The sequence below is a fragment of the Rhinatrema bivittatum genome, chromosome 12 (genome assembly GCF_901001135.1).
Source record: "Rhinatrema bivittatum chromosome 12, aRhiBiv1.1, whole genome shotgun sequence".
Classification (NCBI taxonomy): Eukaryota; Metazoa; Chordata; class Amphibia; order Gymnophiona; family Rhinatrematidae; genus Rhinatrema; species Rhinatrema bivittatum.
The window spans coordinates 25,898,126-25,924,327 of record NC_042626.1 but is presented as its reverse complement, the minus strand read 5'-3'; the positions used below and the strand labels follow the sequence as shown (position 1 = coordinate 25,924,327).

The 26,202-nt window shown below is 44.2% G+C and overlaps 1 protein-coding gene across 5 annotated transcripts in view; it reads right to left on the bottom strand.

Moving 5' to 3' along the window:
• LOC115074405 (NXPE family member 2-like) overlaps positions 1 to 26,202 on the bottom strand; it is a 70,328-nt gene that overhangs the window by 35,575 nt on the left and 8,551 nt on the right. For 2 of the 5 annotated variants that reach the window (XM_029573814.1, XM_029573816.1), the window contains exon 2: positions 1,096 to 1,315. The exons of 2 other annotated variants lie outside the window; for them this stretch is intronic. The gene's annotated coding sequence lies outside the window, so the exon portion shown is untranslated. Of the gene's footprint in view, positions 1 to 1,095; positions 1,316 to 26,202 lie in introns of those variants that run through there. One more of the 5 variants, XM_029573819.1, reaches the window with a different exon arrangement.

Below are 26,202 nucleotides of genomic sequence, written 5' to 3'. Positions count from 1 at the left end.
TTCCTATTGTTTTATCATTTTATTGTATTTTCTGTTTCTTACTTGTTTTTAGCTATATTGTAAACCGTAAAGATAGAATCATGTGTTCTGACTCACGGTATATAAGAAATGCATAAATAAATAAATAAGTTGCGGAATCTTTAGTTGGGGGCAGCATGTCAATTTGCTCCTCCTTTCTTGGTTTATTTTTCAAGGGAAAGACCCTTGATTCTCCAAAACGCAGCAGCCAGATCCCTAACAAACAGCAGTCGTTCCTCCCACATCACACCCCATCCTCAAAGACCTTCATTGGCTCCCAATAACCCACAGAATCCAATACAAAACCTTAACCCTACTACACAAATCCATCCACATTAAAAACACAGAATGGCTAAAAGACGCCCTCCACCACCATGAGACCCAAAGAAACCTCAGATCCAAGAACACAGGATTGCTAAACATACCCTCCTCAAAACAAGCACACCTCACTGCAACCGGAGAACACGCCATTTCAATAGCTGGCCCTTCCTTATGGAACATACTCCCTGCGCCACTCAGATTGGAGACCTCCACCCAGTCCTTCAAATAAAAAAAAAAATCTAAAAACCTGGTTATTCCAAAAAGCCTACCAGCCCACAGAACCTATCCCCCCTCCCCCTCCCGCCCTCATGATGAAATGAAAATGTCTCATTCTTACCTAGCCTTATTGCATGCCCGCGTACTCCATCAAACCCACTATGTTCCAACGTACTCATTTTCACAAAGTAATATCTCCAGAGATTCCTACCTCCTAATGTAAATATATAAAATGTTTTGTAAACTGTTTTGTTGAGCTTTTGAGTTAATTCCTTACAATGTTCCACCCCGTTAAAGTGTAAATACTTTAATTGTTAAACTGCCTCCATTACAATGTAATAATAATAAGACACTTTAGTCTTACTATTTCTATACGTTAAAATGTAAACCGATGTGATATACCCCAATGAATGTCGGTATAGAAAAGCAAATAAAATCAATAAGTAAATAAATAAAGATAAAGCAGTCAGGATGCTTTTTCCCTAGTTTTGACTGAAGTGAGTATTTATGGAAGTTGAGGAATGAGGAAGAAAGACTTACCAGGTGCCCCCTCTCTACTCTCGTCTGCTCTGTCTTCCAAAAATATTTCTGGTGGGTTATTGAAGATGTGAAGGGAGACTGTCACAGCTCCTTGAGATGAGACTGCTGCTGTCACTTCCTTTGGCGGGAAGGAGCCAACAGGATCCAGGTATTGGAACAAACAATTTCTGAGCCGCTATTGCAAGGTGAGGGAGTGCTCTGAACTCTGAGAACTGGTTTTCTGAAGGAGTGCATTAGAAAGAAATTAGTGATTGGCAAATATCATCTTCCTCCCATAAACACATCATAGTTATTAAAGCAAAACACAAATAGTCTGTTCACTGCAGCATTGAGCTCTTTGAAAAGGGTCTTATGTATTGATATGTACTCCTTGAAAAAGTGTTTCTGTATATATCTGTGTGTGTCTGTCTGTCTCTCCCTCTCTCTCTCTCTATATATATATATTTATATAAAATCAGCTAACTGCTTTTTTATATTCTTTAAAATTATTGTGTAGCTGGCTGCTGTAAAAGTTTTTCAGAAGTGGTAAATGTACAGTGAAAGAATGTCGTGGGACTTCCACAGAAGTCAGTGACAGCTCTGCTTGGCATCCAGTGTACTTTATATTCTTTCTTGTTCTTTGGGACGCTGGAGGGGGGAGAAAACTGGCAGTGCTCCCAGAAGTACTTTTTAAAAAAAATTCCAAATCAGGTAGTGCTGTGAATAGCAGCAGCTCCCTACTGTTTGATGATGTGCTGTAACTGCCCAGTCATGGCGTCAGGGTTTACACAAAACATAGTAGCTTAGGGGCTGATGCAATAAAAACACGCTGAAAGCAGGAGCTGAGTGTTCAGCGCCCACTTTCCTAACACACCTCCAGACACCCCTCCTGGGGGCGCCATGCAATATTTAAATTAGGGGTCATGTTGTCAAGGAGGCGCTAGGTGCTAATCCCCTTGTTGCATAAGGGGATTAGGTAGCGCCTATACAACCCGTGTCCAACTGTGGGTTAAACAATGCGCTCAGCTGAGCTCACTGTACTGCATCGGTCCCTTAGTGTATGAAGGCAGCGGGGCCAGATTTAAGATTTTGGCACCCAGAGGCAGAGTGCCATGGTGGCGCCCCTTTGAAGTTGTACTGGCACATGGCCTTAAAGCATGAAGAAGCAAGATCCTCTTTGGCCTGGATATTTGGCATCTTCAAAATTTGCTGTCCCGGGAGCTGCTTCTGAGAGACATCACTATGCTGGCTTGGCATTCCTGCCTCCCACCACCACCACCTTGGGAAGAGAGAGTGGTAGCTGACTGGAAGATTGAGAGCTGTCTTGTCATCTGGGAAGCACCGGGGCCTTTAAAATCAGTGCGTTGCAGCGCACAGTCGCAGGCATGCCAAACGGGTGCACTCCTGAAGGTTTGGTATAATCAACTCCAGTGGGAAGGAAGAGAAAGGGGAAGGCTTGTACACTAGTACGAGGATCATTGGATACTTTATTCCAACATTTAAATGCAACTGCCTCTAGGGATCTTAGTGGAAAGAGTACTGATATCTCCCTTAGAGCTGGTGTGGATGTCCCTCCACCCCTACCAGTCTGCCCTGGATGAGATTGAGATTTATGTTTCAGGATCTCCCAGGACGGCTGATGGAGGCATAGGAGTTCGTCTTGAGAGATCCTACTAGCGAGGTTCCTTATGTTGCTATATAGCTGTTTAGGAAACAGAGCATGGACTTCGAGGATGTCTTTTTGAAAAAAAAAAAAAAAGTCCAAAACTCTGCCTCCCCATCGTTCATATGATTGTGGGATCGAGCTCCTTCTGGACACCAAGCCCCTGCGGGAACAGTTAGTGTTGTTTTGGCATGGAGGTTTACTATATTGTTGTTATAATCCTTTTACTCGTGGCTTTCTGAGGGCTAAGCCACACTGAACATGTTACAATAGGCCTAATATCATATGGATTTCAAGTGTCTTCTTTTTTTTTTTTTCTTTTCAACTTTTTTGCAGGGTTTTCTGGTTGGCACCACAACAGTGCATGTAAATATAATAAACATGTTGTAAGTGAATTCTTTTTAATGTCATTTTCAGGTAAAATCCTAATATAAATGCATAATTTGTAATTTGGGGGGGGGGAGGGGAAGGTGTGTGTTCGGTTCACAAGGCAGACTTGTTCAACCACTGGGCCTAGTAGGTGACAGCTGTGGTCCACCATTCTTGGAGCCCAGCGAGAAATGGCAGCTCTCTTTCTCTTCCGGGCCAGTGATTATTACTGATTCTGTCTTCCCCTGCTTGGGCCCGAGAGTGACAGCAGAAGAAAAAAAGGTTGGTGGCTCCGCAGGGGACAGAGAGTGCAGCTTGTAAAAAAAAAAAATAAAAAAAAAATATGTAATTTCTGTTCAGAGGGAGTGCTCTTGTCTTTCTCTTGTGTCATTCTTAAAACTAATACTAAGGCTTTTTTTTTTTTTTAGTTCTGCTGTGGATTGTTGTGAGCGGTGCTGTCACACGTGAGCATTGTCAGTCGGGTGCGTCACGATGGGGGAAAAAAGCTGAGAATCTTTTCTAGATAGTTGAAAGTGGCCAGACGTTTCTTTGTTGTTTAGATAGTTCTGTCTAGAGGCAGCTGTATAGGAAGGCAGAACAGAGGTCGTTTGTGTGATGTCCGATTTATGTATTCTTATAGGATTGTTCTTGGGGAGGTTGGGGAAGCTGATGATCATGATTGAATTAATTATCAAAACCTTGGGAGCAGGGAAAAGGAGGGCTTCGGGGCCTGTACCCCGGAAATTTTAGGTACCTAAAGCAACACCTCTGGCTGGGTGCAACAATCTCTGAACTGATTTGACAAAGGAAGCAAAGTTCTTGAAATCTAGTCATAAAACATATATTAATTTAGTACAAAGGAAGAAAGGTATTCATTTTGCTTAGTTTGAAAGGATGCATTTTAGGTATATTTAAATGAGTAATAAAACAAGATCGTTTGCACAATGATTGTTATTGACCACTAGTATGTTCTATGTACAAAAGACTGTCCTATGGTTACATAGGTCCATGACAAAGTCCCCAGTCCGACACACCTTAGATCTTCACCGCTGGTCCAGAAACAGGTGATCAGTTTGTTTGTCCTAGGAATTTGGTTTCTTTCATGGCATTCAGAACTGAGCCAGTCTTCAAATAAATCTCTGGCACAGTCAGAGGAGGAACAAGGTAGCGAAGACAGAATGGTGGGGAAGCTCAGTGGATGCGAAAAAACTTGTAATAAACCACGCCTCCCAAAATGGCAAGTTCCAAGACAATAGCAGCTTGTTCGTCATAATTTTTCTTGACGGGTATTACCTACAACTTGCTTGTTGACCTTTTTCTTTTTACATATCTAAGTGCACCGCTTTATTTAGGGTCCAACGAACGTGCACGTGCATATCAAGCACATGCTAAAATAGTAATGAGGGACGCAAACTGTCAAACAATCTCAAAATGCTTGTTTGGTGGGAAATAACTTCAGGGCAATGTCATTCACTGGCAGTTGGCTATGAATACCTGTAGACCTGAATCTCATTCTAGGAACTGGGTCACTTGGAGATTTTGCATTCTTGACATAGTTTTGTCATTACTGTCCTAAGGGATGATTTTATATTTTCACATAGAGAAAAAAACGAGGAGCTAGAAAGCATTATCACAAAACAAGACAAAAACTTTGAACTGATGTGCACTATCTCTCAGAAAACTGTCTGTTATAAATACAATTTTCAGTCAATATATACAGCTTCTATTCCTATTTAAAACCCTGGGCTCACCCCTATCAAACAAAAAAAACAAAAAATCTATAACATTGTATTAATCAAACCCACAAAACCCTAAACAAAGCATAAAATGATCCTTACCATCTCTCACAGCAAAAAGCACCAAGAAACAACCTCAGAAACTAAAATGCCATTTTTAAGCAAGGTCATATGACCAAATTCTACCAATCAAACTTTTATATACCATTTCAATCAATAAAATCAACTCTCACTTTAATCAACCAAGTCAACCAGTTAAAAAAACTCATCTAAAAAAGTGCTCAAAATGAATACATTTTGAGGTCAATATTCAAAAACGCATTCAGAGCGTTTTAGCTGCATAAGCATAGCTTGCACATTAAGTAGCAGCTGCTGAATATGCTCCTACGTTCAGCAGCTGCCATTTAAGTCGGGGTGGAGCAATATAGCTGTATAGGTTATGTGGCTAACTACCAATATTCAGTATTAGCCAAATAAATTATGTCTAAACTTAACTTATGTGGCTAAGGTCTAAGCTGAATCGGTATTAACTTTTACAGCTAAGTTGGAGATATACGCGTTTATGGAGTGGCTTAGTCCTGATGTTGAATGCCTTTGGAGATCAGATTACAGAGAGACCCCAAAACATTCAAGAGACGTCTAAAGACATGGCTTTTTATAAAGCCTTTTATAAAGAGACCGTAGAATAGAAAATACACTGGAATAAACAGAAGAGCACCAGCACACAGCACTATTCTCATAAATGTGCATTATAATATTTTAACATATTGAGTACACAATCGGCCAGATTTTAAAAGGGTTACGCGCATAAGTTATGCGGTAACCCTTTTAAACCCCCCCTGCGCGCACAAGTCCCAGGGCTTTGCTGGGGGGGGCGTGTCAGGGCCGACGCATCGTTCAGGGGGTGGCGTGTCGGGGGTGTGGTGCCGGCCCGGGGGCATGGCCAAGGCCTCCGAAACGGGTCCCGGGCCGGGGAATGGCGCACGAGTTACGCCTGCTTCTGCTTCTGGCAGGCATAACTTTTAAAACACAGGTGGGGGGGTTTTAGATAGGGCCGGGGGGGGGGGGTGGATTAGGTAGGGGAAGGGAAGGGCAAGGTGCAGGGGGAGTGGTGGAAGGAAAGTTCCCTCCGAGGCCGCTCCGATTTCGGCGCGGCCTCGGAGGGAACGGGCAGCGCGCGCAGGGCTCGGCACACACAAGGTACACAAATGTGCACCCCCTTGGCGCGCCAACCCCGGATTTTATAAGATACGCGCGGCTACGCGCGTATCTTATAAAATCCCACGTACTTTTGTTCGCGCGGGCGTAGATTTATAAAATCTATCCCTTTGAATGTAATAAGATGACACTTTTTTTTTTTGACCTGTAAAAGTAATTTCTAGGTACACCTGGCCAGAACCTACATCACTAAACATTTGTACATATTTTTATGATTTAATGTAACCGAAACTTAATGGCACTGGTTAGAATGTATTATAGTACGCTTACTCCAAACTTACTTATGTGCCTACATGTAAACCGTTGCGACGGTATATAACTTAGCGACGGTATAGAAAAGACTTTAAATAAATAAATAAATAAAAATAAATAAATCTTGTTGTTCAAGGACAAGCAGGATGACATTCCTCACACATGGATGACATCATCTGATGGAGCCCAACACAGAAAACTTATGTTAAAGTTTCTAGAATTTTGACTGAGCCTCTCTGAGCATGCTCTGGCATGCAATATATCGCGTGTCCACACAGTGTGCCCTCAGTGTCTTCTTTTCCACGGAGCCTGGTGTCTTGCAGTGAAGTTGTCTTGTGGTGAAATTGTCTCTCAAAGTTTTTCTCCTTAATGGAGTATTTTTCTGATATTTTTACGATCAAGATTGTGTGCTTGACATGGCCCCCCCCCCCCCCCCCCCCCCCCAGTTCTCCCCATCTATCATCTCAGTCAGGTTTTTCAATGTTTCGGAAAGTTTCCTTTCGCAGTCAATCCCCTTGGGTGGCGGTGTACGTGGTGCCTGATGGCCATTGATGGCCCCCGCCATCGATTTTAACATTACGTCCTTTTTCTGAATTTAAGTGATACCCTCTGTGCATGAGGGCTATGTCTATCATGGATCCTCAGGATAGATGTATCTTCTGGTTGAGGGCATTGCATGATGTTGAGAGTAACGGCAAGTGTGCACAAATGACCCCAAAACAACACTGGGCCTGGTTGGACAAACTGGAACTGCTCTTCAGGCCCGGGAAGACTGATTCATTGACATTGGCATCAGAGGACTCAACATTGAGGGACCTTGGAGCCGCATCGACATCAGGAGAGCTATTGGCTCTGTTGGTGTGAAGGGCTTCCAGGGATGCCAGAAATGGGCCATCACCCACCTCTTCCAGGTCAAACACATCGGGTTCATCATCTTCGGCCTTGGCATCAGGGAAAGACCAATCTGAGAACATAAGAACATAAGCTCTTCGAGGAAGAGCTGGAGAGGCGAGTGCTGCAGACCATGGAGAAGGCACTGCAGGGCCTGGGCCTGGACCTTGGGTTACTGACAGCACTGGGCCCAGCACCATCCCTCCTCGAATATCTGCACACATTCATTGGAGTGTTACTGACATCTTTATCAGTGTCGATGCCTGGGGCAACATTGATGCCCATCATGCCACTGACCGGCCCCGTGATCATCCCCAGTTCCTCAGCAGATTGGACATGGCCTTGGGGTTCAGGCCCACTCAGCCAGCTAAGTCGGTTCCTACACTGCTGGCCAGGGACCAAGGGCCTCATGATCCATCCAGTGTCTGAGGTCGAGGGCCTCTATGACCCAGGGAGGAAGGCTCCTTAGGTGTTTTGGATCCAGAAATGTCAGATGGCCTCCCCCTCTGATCCATCTCCTCCGATGACAGAAGGAAGTCACCTTCGGAGGACCTCTCCTTCTCAGGCTTTGTCAGGTTGATGGTAGAAGCCATAACCCTTTACTTTACAAACAGAGGAGGATACCCAGCACAAAATACTAGATATTCTCCAGTACATGGAGCCTCCAAAGCAGATCGTGCCAGTCCCAAAGTCCAAGAGCCTTCTGGAGTTGTTAATGAGGATGTGGGCAAACCCTCTCTCGGTGGCTGCTGTAAATAGGAAGGCAGACATAATCTATCTTGTCCAAAAGGCTCCCGGATTCGACAAGCAGCAGTTGCCACACCAATCAGTTGTGGTTGAATCTGCTATCAAGAAGGCGAAATGCCTTTGGACCCATTCCTTGGCGCTCCTGGGGAAAGGATCAAAGTGACATGGATGCTCTTGGGAGGAAAGTGTTTAAGGGAGCTATGCTTATCACCTGCATAGTGGCTACCAGCTCTTAATGGGCCAGTATTTGAAGGATATCCTGAAGCAGGTGCAAGAGGTATCCGAGCAGCTGCCTCAACTGCAGTAGGACACCCTCCAGTCGCTGGTGCACAAGGGTCTAGAGTGTGGAAAACACAGGTCTGCTCGACCTATGATGTTTTTGAGGCAGCATTGAAGGTCTTTGCCACAGGGTTTGGCACCCGCAGACACTCCTGGCTATGAACCTTGGATCTCTGTCAGGAAGTGCAGGAAAGACTCACTGATGTGCCATGCATACAAGATAATCTCTTTGGAGATAAAGTGAAGGACGCTGTGCCCCAAATTCATGAGCACCATGTGACACTCCAACAGCTCTCCGCTGGTACTCAGGACCCATCCTCATTCAGGAGGCCTTCAAGATCTGGCCCCAGGAAGTCTTTCTTCCACCCAAAGAGATAATATCCCGAGATGGATTTTGGCCCTGTCAGCAACAGCAGGCCCCTCCTAGCCATCCAGGTAACAGAGGACTTCTAAATCCCCAGCCGGCACCTCAGTCAACTCCGGGAACGGGGTTTTGACTGGATCAATGAGAGAGTATCCAAGACTATAGTACTCATGACGTCAGGCTTTCCAGTCAGGGGCAGGCTACAGTTTTGTGAGAACCAGTGACCCAGTATATTTATTTATTTTATTTAAAATCTTTTCTATACCGTCGTTTAGTAATGTACCATCACAACGGTTTACATAGAGGCACATATATTTAGTTTGGTTATAAAAAGTATCTATGAAAGTGCCATTACAGTGTTGGTACATGTTTATATAATATAAGGTATAAGATAGGTGACATGACCCACATCAGTGGGTCCTCTCAACATTCACAGAGGGTACAAATTAAACTTATTGAGTCTCCCCCCAAATTGCTCTCCTAGTCCCTTGTGGGGACAGGTAGCACATCAGGAAATGCTTCTGTCAAAGATCTCCTCCCTCTTAATAGCACCAGGGCAACGAGGGTGAGGATTTTACTCCCAGTACTTCCTGATTCCAAAGAAAACAGGGGGACTCCATCCCATCCTAGACTTAAGGGCCTTAAACAAGTTTCTAAAAAGAGAAAAGTTCAAGATGGTTTCCCTGGGCACCCTGATCCCATTTCTGCAAAAAGCAGATTGGCTATGCTCTCTCGATCTCAAGGACACATGTACTCACATTGAGATATTCCCCAGTCACTGGAAATATCTCTGATTTATGATGGGAACATAGCACTTCCAGTACTGCATTCTGCTGTTTTGGCTATGTCTGCCCCATGGCTGTTTACAACATGCCTGGCTGTGGTGGCAGCGTACCTTTGCAGACTGGGAGTTCATGTTTTTCCCTATCTACATGATTGGCTGGTCAAGAGCACCTTTTGGGAAAGGGTTGAAGGGTCCTTGCGCTTGACCATCTCAGGTGTTGGAGTCACTAGGGTTTGTCATTAACTACGCCAAGTCCCATCTCAGCCTGTCATTTGATTGGACTTCATTAGAGCCCTACTAGAAATGGTTCAGGCCAAGGACTTTTTTTTTTTCACAGCAACAGGCTATCAACTTGATGTTCATTGTGGCAGAGATTCAATAGAACCAGCAGTTATCAGCATGCACATGTTGAAGCTGTTGGGCCAGATGACCACCACAGTGCATATTACTCCCTTGGCACACATGCACATGCAATAAGCCCAGTGGATCTTGCAATCCCAGTGGCTTCAGGCCACTCAGGATCTATGGTACTGCATGCGAGACATCCATTCCTCTGGGACTCCTTGTCCTGATGGTGGGAAATTTCCAACCTAGAACGGGGGATATCTTTTCAAATTCCTCAGGTCCAAATTGTCTTGACCATGGATGCAACCACCCTGGGCTGGGGAGCCCATGTAGGTGGACTCAGTACCAGGGTCCCTGGTCCACCCAGGAACATCTCTGACAAAACAACTTCCTGGAGATCCGGGCAATTAGATATGCTCTGTGGGCTTCTAGAGATCAGCTGTCCAAGAAAATTGTGATGATTTAAACAGACAACTAAGTGGCAATGTACTATATCAATCAAGAGAGAGGTATGGGCTCTTACCAGCTGTGTCAAGAGCCAGTCCAGATTTGGTCCTGGGCCTTCTTCCACAGGATGGGGCTCAGAGTGATATATCTGTTACAGAGAATGGGAAAGCAGACATACTGAGTTGCTCCTTCAGATCCCATGGTCTCTGTATCAGGGAGTAACAAATCATATCCTCCACCTCTGGGGAAGTTCTGAGGTGGATTTGTCATGGCTCCTTGGAACAGGAAGGCTCTTCAGTTCTGCTTCATGAACAGGACACATGGCAAGCTAACCTCAGACATCTTTGCCCTTCATTGGGGCCAGGGTCTCCTGTATGCATATCTCCAGTTTCGCTGGTGGCAAAGACTTTGTTGAAGCTCAGGGAGAACAAGGGGACTATGAGACTCATAGCCGCCCATTGGCCAAGGTAGATCTGGTTTCCACTCCTTTGGGAGTTGTCCATCTGGAAACCAATGAGACTGAGGACTTTCCCAGATCTCATCACCCATAACTGGGGCAGGTTGCTCACAACTTGGATGTTGAGAGGTTGATTCTACAACCCCTCAATCTTTCAGAAGATATGTCTCGTGCCTTGCAGCTTCCAGAAAGCCTTCCACCAGAAAATCTTATAGACTGAAGTGGAGGAGGTTTTCCATGTGGTGTGAGCAAAAGGTCCAAGACCCTTTTTCCTTCTCAACACAAAAAACTGCTTGACTACCTTCTACACTTTTCAGAAGCTGGTCTCAAGACCAACTCCGTTTTGAGTTCATCTCAATGAAATTGGCTTGTATTGTCATGGTGTCGAGGTTAGGTTCCTCTCTATACAGCCTATAGTTGTACAATTTATGCCAGGGCTGCTTCAATTGAAACCTCCCCTAAGGCCTCCTACTCTATCTTAGGACCTCAACATGGTTTTGGCTCAGCTGATGGAAGCTCTTTTTGAGTTGCTGTGCTCCTGTGACCTGAAATATGTATCTGATCTGGAAGGTCGTGTTTTGGTGAGTGTCACTTCAGCTCACAGAGTCAGCGAGCTCCTGGCCTTAGTGACTTATCCACTTCATACCAAGTTTTTTCATGATAGTGTGGTCTTGTGCACGCAGCCTAAGTTCTTGTCTAAGGTGGTGTTGGACTTCTATCTTAACCAGTCCATCATCCTGCCAACATTTTTTCCCAGGCCCTATTCTCACCAAGACGGAGAAGCCCTACACAGTTTGGACTGCAAGACAGCCTTGACTTTCAATCTGGAGTGGACTGAAGCCCATAGACAGTCCACCCAGTTCTTTGTTTCTTTTGATCAGAACAGGCTGGGGATCGCTGTTGCAAACCAGACGCTTTTTAATTGGCTAGCAGACTGCATCTCCTTCTGTTATGCCCAGGCCAGATTGCATTTTGGGGGTCATGTCAAGGATGACTCTGTTCGAGCCATGGCAGCATCGGTGGCCCACTTGTAAGCAATTCCCATGGAACAGATCTTCAGAGCTGTGACTTGGCGCTCCATACACTCATTCACATCACATTACTGATTGGATAGGGCTGGCTGACATGACAGCAGGTTTGGGAAGTCTGTCCTTTGGAACTTGTTTGAGGATTAGAACCCAACTCTGTTCCCACCTAGGGCTTGCTATTTCTGTTCAGGCTGCCATCCTTCTGTTACCAACAAAACATTTTTGTTGTGCCCATTGGCACCTTGTTTTGTTGGTCCCTTTTTTTGCTGGAGTGGCCGTCTGTAGCTAGGGATTCACCCATATCAGGCCGATACAGTACAGTGTGCTCCGGCGGAGCGCACTATTAACCCGCGATTGGACGCGCGTTTTGGAGGTGCTAGCTTTACCCCTTATTCAGTAAGGGGTAATAGCGTGTCCAAAACGCGTCCAAAATGGGTTAAATGTGCAGCCAAGCCACACATTTTACTTTCAGAAATTAGCGACTACCCATAGGTAGGCGCTAATTTCTCAGGGCACCGGGAAAGTGCACAGAAAAGCAGTAAAAACTGCTTTTCTGTGCACCCTCCGACTTAATATCATGGCGATATTAAGTCGGAGGTCCCGAAAATTAAAAAAAAAAAAAAAAAAAAAAATTTTGAAATCAGCTCGCGGGTCGAAAACCGGACGCTCAATTTTGCTGGCGTCCGGTTTCTGAACACGTGGCTGTCAGCGGGCTCAAGAACCGACGCCGGCAAAATTGAGCGTCGTCTGTCAAACCCGCTGACAGCTGCCGCGCCTGTCAAAAAAGAGGTGCTAGGGACCGCTGGCCCTAATTTTAATAAATTAAAATACTGTATTGTGCGCACAGGAGAGTGGCCTGTGCGCTCGCCCGCTCTCCCGCGATTTTACTGTATCGGCCCATATTTTTGAGGACTGCCATCCTGCTTGTCATCTGACAAACAAGAGTTACTTACATATAACAGGTATTCTCTGAGGACAGCAGAATGTCAGTCCTAATGAGACTCACCCGCCACACCCCCGTGAGGTTGAGTCTGCACTTCGTGAGTTTTATTCTTTATTACGTAAATTCTGCCATTTATTTGTATTGTTTTTACTTGTCTTTTATTTATTATTTGTTTTCTTTTTTATTGTGAATGTTGAAGATAGCCGGATTAATTCAATAATGTGGCTGCACTCTTGAACATAGCTCCAAAGTTAGCCAGATAAGTTTATCTGGCTAACTGTGCTATCTGGACAGTGTCTGAATAAGGACCTCTTTATATTCAGTTTGTATTAACTGGAATATATCAGCTTTGGGAATGTACATTTATTATGTCTTTGTATGTACCATCTGTGTATCTTTAATGCAGGATTTTGTGTTACTTCACTTACAGGCTGATACTATAAAGTAGGGATGTGCAGACGGAAAGTATTCGTTGGATTCGGTATTCGTCGGGACCCAAATGCGTTGCATTCGGTCAATGGGGGGAAACCCGATCCATTCATTAGTTGAATTCGGTATTCGTTTCCCATTAAAGTTGTAAAAACAAAAAAAAAAAAACCCCACCCCAACCCTTTAAATTTAATTAACTACAACGCCCCACCCTCCTGACCCCCCCCCCCCCCCCCCAAGACTTGCCAAATGTCCCTGGTAGTCCAGCGGGGGTCCTGGAAAGATCTCCTGCACTCGCGCCGTCAGCTGCCGGTATTCAAAATGGCGCCGATAGCCTTTGCACTTACTATGTCACAGGGGCTACCGATGCCATTGATCGGCCCCTGTCACATGGTAGGAGCACAATATGCCGCCGGCTGTTCAAAATGAATGCACATCCCTACTATAAAGTGTGCTCAGCTGAGCGCACTGTTTAATCCAGGTTGGATGCGCGTTTTGTATAAGGGATTTAGCGCATCCATAACGCGCATCCAAACCTCCCCAAATGCATGTTGATGAGGCTATTAGTTATTTGCCCCAGATATGGTAAAAAAAAAAAAAAGCGCCTGATCCCACATTTTAAATTAACGCCTGCCCTTGACTGTAAAATTGAGCGTCCGTTTTCCTAACCTGCTGACAGCCACCTGTCCTAGACCAAGGAGGCGCTAGGGGCACGCAATTGTTCCTAGCGCTTCCTTTTAGTGCGATCCCTCGTTTGCATGCCGTATCGCACGCCCAGGAGAGGGAGCTGTGCGCACGTTGAAAGAGTGGGCATTGAAAATGGATGCGCTTTTTTAGCACATCCTTTCTGTATCGGCCTGAATGCGTTTGGCAGTGGAGGGATTTGGGTTGCTGTCATGGAGGTGATACCAGAATCTGAATATTTTATTTTGTATGGCGAGTTGAAAAGGGAAACATCTTAATTCTGCTCCGTGTAACCTCACTATAAGTCAAAATATTTTGATGTTGACGGTGAGATGCACGAGAGTTTGTTTGCCCTTCAACCCCGTATGGAGAAACTGTGGGCAGCACATCATTCCCACATTTCTCCTTGGTAAAATAAGTGAAGATTAAAATTTGTGAATATTTTTTACATGATTACATTATAAAGAATATTTTATCTTTCTTTAGTGCCATTTTTAACAGTAAAGTAATAATTAGGGGTTGTTTTTTTTTTTAGTTTAGCTTCAGCATGCAGCGAGTCACCTACTTGAGCATCATCTGTCTGGTTTCTCACAAAGGGAAAAAATCCCTAATCTAGGGATAGAGAACCACTAATCTAGGGTAAGTTTTCTCAGATCATCCTGTTTTGTCAGTTGGCCTGAATTCTCCCTTTCCACACCCTGCCCTGCCTTACTCAGTGCCTTCTCTTCATTCTTTTCCCCTTGTTTTACCATCAACACCACCCATCATCACGTATATTACCTCACTTCCCGCACTACTTTCATGCATCTGACAAAATGTCTCAAATCCTGGAAAGCTCATGCCTCAGGTAATATGAGGTGTCCTCCACCTGTCATGTTTGCTAAAATAAGCTTCCAGGGAAAACAGAAAATTAATCTCAGATCTGAGAATTAGTAATACATGCATTGCAACACTTTCCTAGAGATTCTGGTTTTATTTGATTTCTCCATCCCTAATGGGTTCATTTTTCATGGGTGTGAAAGTTTAAGAAAGCAATGACCAACCTAAGACAGGAATGCAAAACTTCCAAGTGACCCAGTTTATTTTACTTGTGTGATTTATTCTCCAGCTTTCAGGCACTTGAAAGCAGATTACATTCAGGTATTCTAGGTTCCAGGAGAGAGACTTTCATTCTGTCCCCCATGGGAGTACCCAGATCTACAGGTACTCATCACCCAAGTGCCAATGAGTGACATTTCACTAAGGATGGTACCCACCAAACAAGCAATTCCAGATTGTTTGGCAGTCTGTGCCACCTCAACTCATAAAGGTTTCCCATTTCTAGTATATACAGTAGAGTTGCCAACTGTCTGGATTTTCTCCGGACAGTATGGAATTTAAAGGCAGTGTCTGGAAGCCAGATGGAGGGCTAAAATGTTCAGAAACTGTCCGTATTTTAACCCTCCAGTCAGGCAACAGCTACATTGGCACCAGCGTCTCCTTTCTTAGCCTGAAGATGCTGTGGCTTAATTTCACAGCCAGCGCTATAGCACCACGGAATAGTTGCCTGCACATGCCCTCTCTCCTTGCTTCAGCAAATAACACAGGAATAGGTCTTGTTAGTAGAAGACAGAGGTGGCTCATGTCACGACTTTCCATTTATTCGGTTGCTGGTGGATCCTCTCATGCCTGTGGTAGAACAGTGATACCTAGCGAGGTTGCCGACACCTCCCCTCCTGCCCACATGTGGTGAAAGTAAAGGCCCAGCAGGGCCACCTATACCTCCCCTACTGCTTGCAGCACACGTAGAGGCCCAGTGGGACCCTCAGTGTGCTGAAGCAGAGGCCTGGAGTGTAACAGAGCCTGTGTGTGTGTGTGGGAGAGAGAGAGAATCAGTGAGTGTGAGAGAGCCTATGTGAATGTATGTGTGCGAGGATAGGAGAGAGAGCCAGTGAGTATGACAGAGCCTGTTTGTGCATAAGAGGAAGAGAGAAAACCAGTGTGTGTGACAGAATGTAAGAGTATGTGACAAGGAGCAAAAGCCAGTGAGTGTGACAAAGCCGGCATTGGGGGGGGGGGGGGGAGAGAGACAGTGAGTGTGAGAGAGCCTGTGTTTGTATGTGAGTGAGAGAGATAGGGAATGTGCATGAGAGAGAGAGAATGAATGAACATGTGTGTGTTAGGGGGAGAGAGAGAGAGGATAAAATGTGCACCCTCCCTTTCTCCCACTAATCCATGCCAATTTCAGGTTTGGAGAGCAGAGGATATTTTTCACCCCTATTTATTTTAATTATTGGAATTTGCTTGATGTGTCTGCTGTTTTGAAATATGTTATTAGTTTTTGATAAAATTTTTAAATATTTTAATATGAATGATTAATTATTGGATGTTATTCTATTCATTGCTTGTTTTGAAATAGTTATTCTTTATATTAGTATAGTTTTGTTATTATGATTTATGTTTCTTGGTTTTATTGTTTGTTTTCTAAGGAATGGTGATGTTTCTGATTTTCCATTCATGCACTCTGTACAGAGTCTCTATACAGAGTCTGGCTTGTTGCACTTTTCAACTGCAAGTTTTAATTTATACTTTATGGTCTCTTTTTTTCTGTATTTGGTGAGGATCTATCTATGTTCTTCTTGTGTGACCAAAGTGAGGTATTCTGCTAGCATGTAATTTCTGTGTAGGGATCATTTGCAGCCTGGTTTGTTTTGTTTTCCTAATAGCTGTATTGATGTTTTAGGGCCTGGTGTAATATTTCCAGTGTTATCTTTTCTTAGGATTTTTATGGTCTGAGTGCTGGCTGTTACTGCTGTTTTGGTTTGGGAAGATTACTATATTGTAATTTTAATTTAGTTTCCTCAGTGTTTTCAGACAGCCAAGCCCACAACCAACACAAGTTACAGTAGTCCTAATGCCCTATGGGTTCCAAATATAATTTTTGCAGAATTTTCCGGTCTGCACCACAACAGTACATGTAAATATGATAAAATGTTATAAGCCGTATTTTGCTTCATTTCAGTGTCCTTTTCCGTGTGAAATTTGTTATAACAGCATAATTTTTAATTGTGTGTAGGAAGGGGTCACCAAAGGCATATCAGATACCCTTGTACCAGCCTTGGGATGGCAGTGGTGGATAAAGAGGTGTGATTTCAAATAAAATAAACAAGATGATAGGGGGAAGTTGATGTTTAGTTGCATGTAGGCATGTTATTTATTTATTTAGAGATTTTTTATATATTTATTTATTTATTTAGCACTTTTATATACCGATTTTCCAGTAATAGAATTACTAATCAAGTCGGTTTACATTCAAAACAACTATGACAAGGCGATGTCTTACAATAAAAGGGTAGATTGAACTTGGATAACAAAAACTGGGGTTAACAACATAATGTAAAAGTTATGGGGCCTAATGTAGGCTGGAGTTGAGAACGGGTGATGGGCATAAGGCTAGTTTTTTAATATTGTTCTTTGGGGGAGTCCAAAGAAAGGGATCATAGGTTGGATATACCGCGGCACGTTAAGAACATCACCTCGGTTTACAATAAACAATAATTCAGCAACAAGCTTTACAATCTATGTGTGTATGTTTATCTACCAAACATATGTGTATGTTTATCTACCAAACATGTGTGTACCAAACATCATGTGTATGTTTATCTACCAAAGCAGAGGAATCTCAACTGGGCAGACTGGATGGACTAGTTTAGTTTAGACTTTATCTGCCGTCATATGTATCTTAATCTTACTAAAAGACTGATCACTGGCTCAAGGGACAAGCAACAGTAATAGGGAAAATAGATTTACTGCATTATTAGAAAGTTTGTGAGACCTGATAAATGGCAAGTATTTGTGATTGATCTTCAAATCAAACGCATGGTTTTCCTAATAGTAAGGGAAGTAGTTGTTAATTAATTGTAGTTTACCTGACTGTTCTAATGGAATGTTATTGGCAATATTATATTTATGATTATTTGGTTGTACCTTGCTTTGTGCATAGTTTTCTAGTAATCAAAGTTCAAAATAAAAATTCATAGATGAAAATTTTACTCTGCGTGTCCAAGCGTTCTGAATTTCCGCAGTTGAATGTTGTCAACCCTACTAGTATACCATGCTTTCAACGGACCCTGAATAAATTATTTATTATTTATTTATTTAATTTCTTTTACTATACCGATGCTCAAGACTAGGTCTTATCGTACCAGTTTACAATGTAACTGAGGGGAAACCAATTAACATCAAGGTAGAAAGTAGAAATTAGAGTGAAGAAATTAGAGTGATTTCTGTGTTAGTCCACTTGGATATGTAGAAGTAAAAAAGGTCATCAAATTAGGTGATGCCTTTTTAATATGCTTATGACTAACTTTCAAGAGAGATACTTTCTTTTCATAGGGCCGACTTGCCATAAGATTTTACACGTATAAATGGGTTTTTGAAAATTGCTATGATATAAGCTATTTTTATGCATAGAATTCCTTTGAAAATTACCTCCATAGATTCCAAGGCATCTGAGGAGGGAAATACCTCCTGCACTTGGTTATAACTTGCCTTGAACATGGATTTGAAAAGGCAAATAATTAAATCTAAATCCATGTTTTCTTCATTCCTTCCCTGCACCTGTCTCTCTGACATTGATCTTTCAATTTTTTTCTCATTTCCTCTCTTCTCTGCTTTTCTACCCACTCTATCCTCCCTTCTTTTCCCTCTCCCTCTCCATCCCTCCCTCTCCATCCCCCCTCTCTCATTGCTTCTCCAGCCTTGTTCCCTCTCTCTCTCTCTCCCTCTCCCTCTCCCCCTCTCCCTCCCTTCCTCTCTCCCTCTCTCATTCTCCTAGTCTTCAAACTCCCCCTTTTTTACCTCTCCCTACCTACCAACCTTTTTTCCCACTTTCACTTCTCCCGATCAACCCATCCCCCCTCTCTCATTGCTTCTCCAGCCTTGTTCCCTCTGCCTTTAACCCACTGTCTAGTCCCCCATTTCTAACCTTTGCATTCACCCCCCTATCTACCTTCCCCTGACTTTCATTTTCTCACCAGCCCCATCTTCTTTCTGATACTTATCTTCTCCTGGCATCCAGCCACTTCCTTCTCTGTATTACCCCCCTCCCCAGCTTCCCATTTCCCCTCTTTCACTCCTCCCCAGCCCATTTCCACACTCACCCCCCTCTCCTTCCGTCATCTACCTTTCTCTGCTTCTGATCTTCTCATCAGCCCCAGCTTCTACTGTCACTCATCCCCTTCCTGGCCTTCAGCCCTTTCTTTTTTTCTCTTGATCATTTTCTCAGGTGTCCCAGGTTCACCTTGTCTTATCCCCTTCAAAACCCCTTCAGGTCCTTCAGTTTCACACCATCTCTTCATCCCATCCCACCTTTCTCATACACCTTGGTCCATATAATGCACCGTTACACATACAGCCCATCCAATCACTGTCCCTCAAATCCCCGAGTCCCCACTCGATCTCTCAGTCCCCATTCCCCCTTCCCCATCCAATCATTGAGGTTTCCCCATCCCAATCCCCCATCTAATCTCAATTCTGCAAGCCATTGTTTGTTTGTTTGTTTGTTTTTTTTTTGGGGGGGGGTGAGGTACCTACCACCCCTGGCTCCCCATCCCCCCCCCCCAGTAGCATCATCACCAATGCACCAGGCTTATGCTGTCATGTTCCCCAGGCTTACCCCTTTCTCATTTCCCTTTCAACACCCCTCCCCCAGTCAGTTACCCTTTTAAAACTTTCCCCTTCCAGATGACAGTCAGAGCCATCGGGATGAGGAAAATGAGCCATCTCCTCCTCCCTTGCAGCTAGCAATGGTGGTGACTGTAGCCACAGGATAGACAGCAGGACCCCACACTTCAAAGCCAGGCTGGTAGCAGCGCTGATCATGGCCACAGGAAAGAGTGCAGAATGCAGCATTTTCAGCCCTGTGCTGGTGCCAGCAGTGATCTTAGTGGTGGCACAGGATATGCCAACAGTGATCACTGTGGGGGTGAGGGGGGTGGGAGTTAGAGGGAGAGACAACATAACCACAACATTTCCAGCTTGGGCTGGCAGTGGCAGTGATTGCCCAGGGTGGGAGAAAAACAGTAGCAGGAAGTAGAGATTGGCATTTCAAATGCCTGGCTTCCCTGCTCTGCACTCTCCTCAGCCAGCAGGCTCATGTGGCCATCACAGAAAGCTTCGGCTTGCTGTTTGTTTCAAATTTTGAAAAATGTCTTCTAACATTGTTGCACCTGTCCAACCTTCTGGACATTGGCCATGCCAGAAATGTTCTTTATGTCCACTTACTCTTGCAGGTTCTGATTGGACTGACAATCAAGGAAGAACATGGTCGGCCAAAACTTACTCAGATTGTCAGACCTCATATGTTATATACATTATTAAATGCCCCTGCGACAAATTATATGTTGGCCGTACTAAACGTGCCATACACCCCAGACTCATTGAACATAAAAGCTGTTTACAGACTGAAAAGATTCAAGCTCCAATTGTAGCGCACTGTCTCTTGGCAAAACATCAGTTCGTGGATCTAAGATGGAGAGTGATAGACTGTATCCAGCTATCAGGGAGGGGGGGTGATCCACAGAAAATATTGAACATCAGAGAACAACAATGGATTTTTAAATTAAATTCTGTACAACCGCAGGGTCTCAATATTGCTGTTGAATGATACTCTTTGGTTTAAATGCCTCTTGAATGTTTCAACTTTATCTGCTGATATATTGCGGTTGAATGGTATCCTCTGGTTTAAATGCTACCTGAATTTTTCAACCTCATTTGCCAACGTGTTGCATTATGATTGGCTGTGAGTGGGTTTAAGAAAAGGCGCGCTTCCGTTTCCATTTGGTTGAAGAAACGTACTACCGGCAGACGCCGTCACCTCAAGCCGCTCCGTAACATGTCGGTGTAGCGATCTCGCCCTCCACAATTGATAAGTACTTACTCGCTTTGTGTTTAATGTTTTTAGTAATTTTTTACATTTGCATTGACAGCTATTTCGGCCCCCGATGAAGGCACTAGCCGAAACACGGATCCAGTGTCGGGCTTTTCTCCACACTAGCCTCGCATGAAGAACATGGCGTTTCTTCACCGCATTAACAAAGCTAAGTTCATGCTATTGGAAGCTTGATATTATTATTGGATATTGAATAATTGAACAGTACGTGTTTCTACAATTTATGCAACTGCATACCATTTTTATTAATCCTATTCGGTGTTTGGGATTCACGAAGCATACTAAAATACTCATCACTGACCCATGATTATAAAGTCTGGCTGACTTAATATATGCTATTTAGCATTACAACTTATGCCCTTATATGAGGTCTGGTATATGAGAACAAAAATAATTTTCCTCACTGGAGGTGATAGTAATCATAACAGATGAATTGTGGTGTTACAGTACATTTTGGTTGTGTCAAATTTTGGGGATACATCAGTGTGTCCCAACAAGACTGGTTGAGAACTACTGCCCTAGATCAGTTTTTCCCGGATACTGAGAATAAGCATGGAAAACAGGGAACTGAACCTAGATAACGAAACATCTCATAAGTGAGGGGAGGAGTAGATTAGTGGTTTGAGCAGCAGGGTACAAACCAGAGAAGCTAGGGTTAAAATCCCACTGCTTCTCCTTGTGACTTTGGGCAAGTCACTTCACCCTTCATTGCCTCAGGCACACATTTACAGGCCGATACAGTACGGTGTGCTCGACTGAGTGCACAGTTTAGCATGCAATTGGCCGCGTGTTTTCGACACGTGTCTATTACCCCTTATACAGTAAGGGGTTTAGAGTGTCGAAACCCCCCCCCCCGAAAACTAATAGCGAAGAGGCTATTACTTAGTCCCCGTACATTTTACGCTCAGAAATTAACGCCTGCCCAGAAAAGCAGAAAATACTGTCAGCGGTTAGCAAAACGGATGCTCAATTTTACCGGCATCCGTTTCCCTAACCCCGTGACTGTCAGCGGGTTCGGAAACCGACGCCGGTAAAATTGAGCGTTAGTTGTCCGGACCCACTGACAGCCACATCTATTGCTAGAAAGGAGGCGCTAGGGACACGCTATAGTCCCTAGCGCCTCCTTATTAGTGCGACCCCCTCATTTAAATACTGAATCGCGCGCCCAGGAGAGGTGGCTGGGCGCGCGTTGGGAGAGCGGGCGCTCAACATGGAGCGGGCGCTCAACATGGAGCGGGCACTCTCCCGCCTTGCTTTCTGTATCGGCCTGTTAGATTATAAGGTTAGGGAAATACCTACAATACCTGAACGTCGAAAGGTGGAATATAAATAAATGCTTGTAGAAAAGAAATTGCTATTATCCTTCCTGTAACAGGAGATTCTTAGAAGGAAATGCATTAGAAGCAGGGCATGTGTGCAGCACTGGATTTATAACCCGCCCCGCCCCCCCACCAGCTGCCGTTAGAAATACGAAGAGCCAGCTGTCTGCCCCCTGTGATGCCATGGCCATGCAGGAGTGGCTGGAGTTCCCTTCCACTGACACGGGCCGTGGCCTGCCTCGACTCGGGGGCAACTGGCCATCAGCAATGATCTACTGTGCCTAAATCTACATGTTTAGTGGGCTCCATCCCTTCCTTCCAATAGTCAGAGTTCAGGGAGCCACTTAACGCAGGGTGACTTCATGTCCGTTGTGTTTATTAGCCTTTGACTGGTCTGCCCCTTGGTTATATTGTTGTCTAATTCAGGGATGGGCAAACTATGGCACATGGGACAATTTCATTTGGTTTGCTGGTCAGTTTTTTAAAATAACCAATAGTAATGCATTCACCGGCCTGCCAACACTATCTCCCAGTGTCCCTGCAGATGTGATCAGCACCGGTCTGGACTGACATATTGTGTGCGCCTTCCTCGAGCAGTTCGGGTCTTCGACACAGGGTTGCTGGCGAATAAAAGAATGCCACTACCACCCGTTCCCCTCCCCAGACTGCCGCTGGTCGGTGCTGACCTTTTGAGCTGCTTCACCCCTGCCTTGCAAGGGAGCTGTGCTGGATCAGTGCTGCGCAATGGGGAGAAGGTGCAGGGTTGGACCCGACTGAAGGGAGGAGCAGTGGCAGTCACTTTATCCTTTAGCAATCTTGCTGCTGGTTCCTCCCTCTGGCTCTGAAAATTAGTGGTGGCCACCCAGTGTGGGAGCAGAGAGAGGAGGAGCCAGTGCAAGAGTATTTGGAGACCTAGGTAAACCCTCTGTTATGCACCCCCCCCCCAACTTAGTGGCAGCAGCTCGAACACAGCACTCCCTCCTACCAGCGAAGGTGGCTCCAGCTCAGCGCTCCCTTCTTTGATGGTATTGGCTCTGGCACAGCACTCCTCTGGCAGGATTTTGCCACCCCCAAAATTTTGGTGCTCTAAGCAACTACCTAGTTTGCCTAATGGAAGCACCGGCCCTGAGTATAAACCTGTAATAGCCTCTGCCAAACTGGGTTCTCTGGTCTAATAGCTCCTCGACTCAGGCACTGTCTCTAGCTGCGAAGAGTGGGAGGGTCCTAGAAGATGCCGCAGCTAATAAAGCCGTGTTGCCTTAAAAAAAAAAAAAAAAATTACCTTTAAAACATAAAATAATTGCATTCCCTACAGGGCCACATTACTGGCTCCTATCTGTACCAGGGGTTGGGGGAGGGGGGATTATGTTGTCTTTCTCAGAGCTGCAAGAGGACACCCCTTACCCCTCCTCACTGTTTGGCTTGATCCCTCAGGGGGGACATTCCTCTGGCCCCTGGTTCAGGCAAGAACCACTAATATGGCCCCGTATAAAAAAAAAAAAAAAAAAAAAAGTTTGCCCAACTCATGGTTTAATCCCTTTTTAAAACATTAGCATTTATAACATACCTGCTATGTGTTGTGTAAAAAAAAATTATTTTGGTTTTTTTTTTAAACCCTCCACCTGATAATTTGAGTGCGGCCTGGTTCCAGGATATCCACAGTTGATAGTAGTTTCCTGTTGACTCCCTCTATACCTTTATCCCAACTGGCCAGACCTTGTTAATTAATTCATTGTTGACGAGCTGATAAATCTTGCATTAGGAAAACGTCGGCCAGGTAGTTTAAAGAAATCTGTACTGTAGTAATTACAAAATGAGGACTATTATCAAGGTATCTAGGATTTGGCTTTGGTTCATAAATAATGCTGTGAAAAGTCACAAAACACATAGCTTTAGTTGGTTGTGAAACTACAGATAGCATGGCACAATCAAATCGTGTCTATTTTCTATGTACTCTTCTCTTAACCATTACTCACAATATGTTAGGATTGGGATAAAGGTATGGAGGGAGTCAACTGGAAACTATTATCAGCTGTGGATATCCTGGAACCAGGCAGCACTCAAATTATCAGGTGCTCACCACTCCACCACAGAGAGAGCCCTATCTATTGCAGGCCCCTCCCTCTGGAACTCGATGCCAGTTGAACTTCGTCTGGAACCTTGCTTTCGAAAATTTAAAACCGGGGTCAAAACATGGCTCTTCAAATTGGCCTACCCTGAATCGGATCTTACATAGCCCCCCACCCCCTTCCCATCCCTAAGAAAAGGCTTTTCAGTTGTATTTAGTGCCTCTTTTCTTATTTCTTGGTGCATTTATTCATATAGTGTATATATGTTCAACTATCCTACATAATGTAAAAGAGTATCTCAAATAATGTATAAGAGTTCCTCAATTTGTTCCTCCATTTGTATAAAGTTGAGCGCAGTGCCTTCCCCGGAAAGCACTGTTTACCACGTTATATTTACCATGTTATATTGTAACCCTTTGGTGGCTCCCTATCAGTCACTGGTTCTTTTCCTTCCCTGCCTCTGTTTCCTTTCCTTGTCTCTCCTTTTCTAACTGCTCCCTCTTTCCTCCCCCTTGGTTTTATGTATTTTCCTCCTTTCTGTTACATTGTAAACCGACATGATGTTCCCACGAATGTTGGTATATTAAAAGCCAATAAATAAATAAATAAAATAAACAATAAAAGCTTTTTTTTTTTTTACACAACACATAGCAGGTATGTTATAAATGCTAATGTTATAAAAAGGGATTCAACCAGAGATAGGCAAATCTTTTTAGTGCTAGGACATTTTATCTTCGTTTGAAAAATGACAGAAGTCACCTCTGCAGTACTGGAATCTATTCTAATCAAATTCCCATGTTTTAATGTTAACTCCCCAAATATAAGAATTTTGGCATTAATGAGATCCATTTCTAAAAACAAAGAATCCCAGCACATTTTCAGAAAATGGGTAACGTTGTACTTCTTGGAAACATTGCATAACTCGTTGCCAGCCCAAGCCAATGTTATCGAGTCAAGCTTAGGATAGCTATTTATTTATTGTCATAGAGTTACACAAGACTTCTGAGTGCAATGTGCAAATTAACATAGTTCTTCTCTTATTATTTGGAAGGATGGGTGTGCCCAGGGTATGGCATCTGCTATGAGCTTGTGATTAAGAATCAGAGATCAAGGAGTTCTTGGATAAGTTCTTGGAGGAGAAGTCCATTACCTGCTATTAAGTTCACTTAGAGAATAGCCACTGCCATTAGCAATGGTTACATGGAATAGACTTAGTTTTTGGGTACTTGCCAGGTTCTTATGGCCTGGATTGGCCACTGTTGGAAACAGGATACTGGGCTTGATGGACCCTTGGTCTGACCCAGTATGGCATTTTCTTATGTTCTTATGTTCTTAAGGAGGAAGAAGTATTTTCAGCACTGTACAAGTTGCAATGATTGAGACCCCTTTTGCTGTGATATGGTTGGTGCAGCCTAGTAGGCGAACCTACTAGGCCCACGCTGACAACTTATGAACACGCCCCAGTTTAGCTGAAGCTTCGTCTAAACCAAGCCCATTTCCCATAGGTTGAGCCCTTGGGTTCCTGGGGCCAGCAGAACTTAGGAGGGTTTTGAGGAAGGTCAGAGAGAGAGTGTTCAGAGACAAGCCAAAGTCAGGGCTAGCAGCAAACAGACAGATAAAGGGTATGGGCCAGGGATCAGGGCAGGTGACAAGCAAGACGTAGTCAGAGGCTGTAGCAGAGGTTGATACCAGGCAAGCAAGTTGAGGACTGGAAATAAGGAAGAAGGTAAAGCAGGAAGGTTGGACAAGGCAAAAGACAAGGCAGGCTGGCTGAGGTGAAGGACACAGAAAATGCAGTCACACATTGCAGAGCAGGAGATCTTTTGCTGAGGCAATGCAGGGCTTTATGGCTGGGGCTTATATAATTCAGCCACGTGACATCATCCAGGAGTGCTGGCAGTCTGGGTTCCCTCTACAGGGCCTTTAAGCGCCTAAGGAGGCCCATAGAATGAGCAGCATGGTGGTGGCATGTGGCGTTCCTGACAATGAAGAGGAGTTTTGGTTTCAAGGCTGCGCCAGAGGCTGCAGGCATCTGGGGGTGTTGCTGGTTGTGGGCTGCGCCTGCAACAGGCAAATATTACACAAGTCCATTCGTGGGCTGTGCTTGTTTTGCACTGTTTTTTTTTGGCCTCGTATATCAAGACATTAATATGAAGTACAAGAAATAAATTCT